Here is a 7,157-nt window from a genome sequence, read left to right on the forward strand (position 1 = left end):
TTTTATTTTTTTAAATTATTTAATTCATCTTTTTTAAATAGTAGTTATTTTCTCAAAGTTTAGCTTTTGCAAGTCCCTCATTTTATGGCATTATAATATAAGAGCTACTTATTTGAATCATAATTTGGTTTTTCAAGCTGAATAAAATATGACGAGATTGATTTTTATTTTTTTTCATGAAAAGAATTCATAAAATAATCTTGAGGTTTAGAATATTTGCTAAGTAGATCAAATTATTGATTTTTTTATTAAAGCCTTGTCCACTTTTTATTTTTTTCCTCTAAGGATTAAACTTAAAATTACAACTTTGTCTATTAGCTTGTAAAAGGATGCTAAGTAGACTTAACAATAGAATATTAGTAACAATACTTTTTTTTTAGCAGCAACAAATCAAGCCTCATGGAGATAATATCATTGACTACTAACAATACTTACTACAATACTGAGAAGTCTAATAACATAAAAAATATGATTTGATGTGAAAAGATAATAGCTAAAATGTTTTCATTACTATATGACTTGAGTTATAATGTATATAAAATACTTGTTATATATGAATATTTTGCATACTATATATTAGTATATGAGAGAATTATGATTTTAATGGGAAGAAAATACTTTTTTTAATTTTTTTTTGAAATAATGAGAGAGGTACAATACATATACAATACTAGTCAAGATAACTTAAAGTATTAATTATATAAAAAAATCAAGAACCTAATGATCAAGAGATTAATTCTAAATACATGTATAGAAAATTAAAAAAATCTCAACATTCCCCTTTAAGTTGGTGCATGAATATTATACATGCCTAATTTATCTAAAAATTTTAAGAATACTTGACTTGAAATTACTTTAGTGAGAATATCGGCTAACTGATCCTCAAACTTAACCTTACATAACTTTATAATTTTATTTTCCAACTTGTTCTTGATAAAGAATTTGTGTATCTCTGCATGTTTTTTCCAACTTGTTCTTGATAAAGAATTTGTATATCTCTACATGTTTTGTACAATCATGTTGAGCTGGATAATGAACAATATTGCATACTGCTTTATTATCATAATACAGTCAAACTGGTTACCTTGGTGAAAAATAAAAAATACAAGTCTTATAATAAAAATCTTAATCATAATGCTTCATAAAGTCTATAATTTATACCTTTTAATTCAACCTATGCGCTTGAGCGAGCAACAAAACACTTGTTTATTATTTCTATGAATAATGAGATTACCATATATAAAGTAATTAGAAGTAGACTGCCTATAATCTATCGCTACAACATAGTCAACATCTATATATACATTTTATGCTTTGATATTATATATTTTTAGCGAATAAAATTCTATTACCATACTCAACCTTTATATATCATAAAATATAATTGCATTCATACATTTCTTTTCTATATTATGCATAAATTGATAAATAATACTCAATACATAAACCAAATTTAGATTTGTGTGAGACAAATATATCTATTTATTTACATATCTTTGATATTTTCCCTTATCAGCTGGTATTTAATTGAATTTAATATATAAATTTGAACCTTCTTTTACTAAAATGTCATTTGATTGGCATACTGATATACATCATATATACCAACTTCTTCTATTAGACTTATATGAACTAAGTAGATGAATCTCCCCACAAGAATTTGATATCTTTATTTATCAACAAATATTTATTGGACTCAATAAATAAATTCAAACTTTTTTCTATTGATGTGTCAACTAGTTGAAATACTAACATGCTAGTTTTTCTAAGATATTCAAGGTTTATTATTTTTTCTAGATAGAAGAATTCCTTTATAATATTGAGAAACTTTAATTCCATAAAAATATTTTAAAAGATCTAGATCTTTTATTTTAAATTCTCTAGCCAAATAATCTTGGAAGGCCTTCTTTACTTTACAATCATTTCTTATAACTATTTATCAATATATACAATGAGTGTAGTTGTAAGACCGTAACCAATTTTCTTCTATGTTTCAATATATTTCATGTTTAATTTTTTTGGAATTTCAGCAGAGTTTACTCATATATAAATCGGTATCAATTTATCGGTAACATATTCATCACACCTTTCAAACTAACACATCCACATAGTTCAGTTTTTCCCTGAACTCAAATCCTTTCCTTCACAAATAAAGATCGTAATTGGTTCATTTATTTGTTATTTCTAACACGTTGCATAATACAACCTAAAAAATAAAAATCAATATGATTACATTCATAAATAATTATTAGAGAATATTATAACCTAAAATTTAAACGCAAAAGCATAGTTAAATTAAATTAACATTTATAACATGTCATCCTAATACATTTCCTAAATAAAACATGAGTTACAAAATGAAATGACATGTTTAGAGATATTATCGTCCAAATACAACATATAACAATACATTTAGATTTGCTAGTATCCTAATACAACACATAACAATAAATTCAGATTTACTAACATCCCAATATAAAATATAAAAATATGTTTTGATTTACTAGCATCTTAATACAATAAATATCCATAAAGGCTCCTACAGCTAGACTAATTGAACTTTTAAACAACTCAATATTGAGGAGTGTGCGGGCGCACGCCAAATTAAATATTACATAATCTCTTATGTTTTATATATACACTTTAAGATGTCATAATATGCTCTCCTAATATGACAAAACACATATCAGATTATTATAGACCTAAACATTTTCAAACTCATGACATCTAGTCATGGTGAAGACATCTATAATACCCCTATCTATCTAGGACCAATAACTTTGTAGATTCTTATCTATTTGGAGCAACAACTGAATAGGTTCCAATACTTAGAACTAATAACACAATGGTTTTTATTCTTTTAAAAATAACAACACAAAAAGTTTCACCACTTACAACCAACCATAATGATTACCATTATTTAGGAAATAACAACATATTGAGTTCCACCACTTAGAACAAACAACATAATAGTTTTCTTTCTTTAGAAAACAACAACATAATGGGTTCCACCACTTGAAACCAATAACATAATGATCTCACTCTTTTAGGAAACAACAACATAATGATTTCACTCCTTTAGAAAATAACAACACAATGAGTCCTCCACTTGGAACTAATGACACAATAAGTTTCTTTATTTAGAAAACAACACATCGTATCCTACCACTTAGAACTAATAACATAATGATCTCACTCATTTAGAAAACAACAACACAATAAGTCCCACCACTTAGAACCAACAACATAATGGTTCCTTTCTTTATACAATAACATAGTAGGTCCCACCATTTGGAACCAACAATATAATAGTCTTTTATTTTCTTCCATTGAGTTTCATGAAATTAGAATAATATCCACAACACAATTTATAATAATCACAAACTAGATTAAGAGATTTTATCAAATTAAAATAAGACCATAGGAAAAGAAAACATATTTGCTCTTCTTGCAGCATGATCTTCTCCAATTAATGATCTAGTCCTCGATGTTCTCCTTGACTCATAAGGAGTTTTTAAGTCAATAAACCATATAAAACCATTTATACTACATTATTTATGCATATACCAAAGTACATAACTACACATTTATATTGCATTCATTTCCATCATTGCTTTGTAATAATCATCTTATATCTCACACAATATCTCTTCAATTTTCCTCCTCATTTGAGGGATTATTTTCCTTTTATTTCCAATCTTGTTTATCTCCACCAACTTATATTTATTGGAACATTTTCTACCTAAAAATTTCATTTGATCAAAACTCATACAATTATACATACGCACACACACTCTTCCTTTTAGGTATTTCCTTAAACTATTTCATGTATATATATTAGTATAACACTTTATTTATTATATCATTTTCGAATCCTCTTTATGTTCATTATTTCCTATATGAACTTAACTCGCTTATTTAATTTCTTTTTTTCCTACTACATGCATGCCTAACATTAATTACATCATGAAAAAGTTTCTTTTCTTTCCCATTTCCTGGTTGGTTGAATTTTAGGCCATGCTCCTTTAGTGTTCATTTAATCATTTTTTCATCAAGCATACACCACTCCATATTTTTATACCATTTTAAGGTTTCTCTGAATATTAATTTACTTAATTTTGTATATCTTGACTTATATAAATCCCAAGTAAATATTTTTAGAATTAACACCTATATTCATGAATAATAAGCTAAATTGCACACATGTATTCTACTTCTATCATGGTGGAAAGTATCATATTCATTTCTTCCCGCATGGTTGGAATCTCATCTTCAATTTTTCTAGACATTTTCCATCAAATTTAACATGCTTCTCAAGTTTACATATCATAGTGAGATTTACTCTACATTCAATAATAATCATGAATTCAAGCACTTCAAACAAAAAGTTCATACCTACCATGTCTGTAGATTGTCTATTTCATTAAAGAAGCACCATAACTATGTTTAATGGTCTAACTCTTGACATATATATATAAAAAAAAATTAATAATGGTCTAACTCTTGACATATATATATATAAATTTTTTTTTTAAGATTTTACCTTAGAACTTACTTACTTAGCCAAAACATTATAGTCTATAAACACCCATTTTTTTTCTTCATAAAATTCCTTTTGTACTTGTATATTAGCAAGCTTACATTACATAGTATAATTTATTCGTTGTAATTATACTCGTTCTTTCAAGCATGTCTATATCTATTTAAGGAAATCTTTAAACATTTATTTCAGCAAAAAAAATCACTATAATTTTGTCTAACAGCACCAATTATAACAATGTAAGTACATAATTCATTTGAAAAATCTTTCCCTTAATTCTTCCCTTTTTAGCCAAACCCTAATGTCCATTTTTCTTCATTATTTTTCAATAATTATGTCATATTTTATATATATTTCATCTTTACTCCACTTATTAGGTCTTAATTTCTTAATGCAAGGTTTTGGTAATGAGATTTTTTGAAGAGATGATAAAGGAGTAGGTGTTTTCCTTCTTCCTAACCGCTTTCATTTGAAAAATAAAGGGGTTGACTTATTTTATTTGTTTAGTATTTGGCATCTTAATCCCTTTTTTTTGTGTGATCTTTATCCTTTCTCCTTTTTTTTTTGTTATATATTTATGTATCACCCCTTAATCTTTTAAGTCCTATTTAATGCCTATTAGCCTAACCATTCCTTTTATTATCATTTTGTTTTTTTAATTAAACTTATTCCTATCTTTTTAAATACCTATATGTTTGCTAACAAAAATTCTAAAACTTTTCAGGTCTATATTATTTATTTTCTCATTTTTTTAATCATACTTCGGTTCTACAAACCCAGTAACTCTCTTGTTATTGATATTTTCTTCTTAGAATTTATTTAACAAATATCAAATCTAATCATATTCTTTACTTAGGTTTACAACGATAATGTTATCTTGTCATTTATTTAAGAATAATATATGATCAAAATTGCTTTGGTAATAACCAATTATTATCATAGGTTTTGTGAAACCTTCAAAACCAAGTTCTCGAAGATTATTTTAATCCACAAAATTATTACTTTAACCTTTTAAGTATCATGAATCTTGGTGGGAGACTCATGTATACTTTTTGGATAATTAGCTATGCTAAAAAAAAAATCTTCATATCGAATTGTTATAATGGCCAATCTAGGTTTTCAAATAAAGATAATAAAACTCAAAATATATTGATGTTTGCTACAAGAACAAATGTCTTTGTTGAATTGATCCCATATGTTTTAGAGTAACTTTTTACTATAAATATTGATTTGAAAAGTTTAATTGTTCCATTAATCTTGTATTTTATCATGCAAATTCATTGGTATCCAAGTGGTTTCTTTCCTAATAGAAAATTAACGAGTTCTCATATTCTATTTTTATGTAAGGATTTCATCCCTATATTCATAGATGTTTTCCACCTCTAGTTAACTAATGAGTTATGCATATTGTTAGGAGTAAATACAATACATAATTGATTTATATAAGGCAAATTTGATTTTGACAACTAATAGTTATACTCATAATAAGTCATATGATATTTAACTTTGATTGAAACTTTAAGGTAATATATGAGTCTAGGAATACCTCTAGTAAGATGATATGGTAATATTTACTAAGTTATGAACATTCTCAACAATCATTTGATTTAGTGTATTAGTTATAAGAGATTCTAACTTGAGCGAAGTATTTGTTGGAGAAGTATTTATGTGAGTCACGTCTTCAGTTTTTGAGTGTTCATCACTAATTTGATCTAAAATTACACCACTTAATTCCAATTTATCCTCTTCTTGATTGTGATTTATTTATTCATTCATTTACTATTATTTTAAATTCTTGAGGCTTACAATTTTCATCATAAAAGGCAATAGATATATCATTTCAAATTTCATGAGCAGTAGAGAAGTGTAAATATCACTTTGTAATTTATGTAGTCATGTACATAAATAACCACTTGTTCACTTTTCGATTCTCAACATTCCAATTTTCATACTCATCATCTGATTATAAGTTGCTTGATTTTGTCAAAAATACCAAAAATATAAGAGGGTTTTTCCTTTTTGACAATTTACATCTTCATCAACTAGAACCATATATCAAAATCTGATTTAGTAAGAATGATTCTAGCTTTAAAAACACTATCAGTTTGAATGATGATAAGAGGTGATTCAATAGTTTTTTCATTTTTTTTTAATGTTATTCAAGTTAGTCCAAAGAAATTATATTGTCATTGTTGTTGTGTCGCCATCGCTACTATTGTAAAAAGTCAAATCAAAATATGGAGTGCTAGAATAGACTCTTCTAGATAAAAAGCTTGTTGACTTGTTGTTGCAATATTGTGATCGCACAAATTAATTACCCTACCTTAAACAAATAATATAATATAGAATATACAAGGGGTTAATCTCATGAAGAAGATCTAGTTTAAGTCCTTAATGATTCGACGATGAGGGGTTTTCGGATTATCTAAGCTATACTAGGGTAAAAAAAAAAAAATCTAACTAAATTAAATAAACCAAAATTACTAGGAGAAAAACCTTGGTCTTAAATAAACATCCACTAATAAAAATAAAAACTAATCATTGAAATAATATGTCAATTTATATTCTGAATAATTATCTTTTCTTATTATTAGTTAGTTAACTGATCTGTAATATA

The sequence above is a fragment of the Populus euphratica genome, unplaced genomic scaffold, assembly GCF_000495115.2.
Source record: "Populus euphratica unplaced genomic scaffold, PopEup_1.0 scaffold74.1, whole genome shotgun sequence".
In the NCBI taxonomy this organism is placed as follows: Eukaryota; Viridiplantae; Streptophyta; class Magnoliopsida; order Malpighiales; family Salicaceae; genus Populus; species Populus euphratica.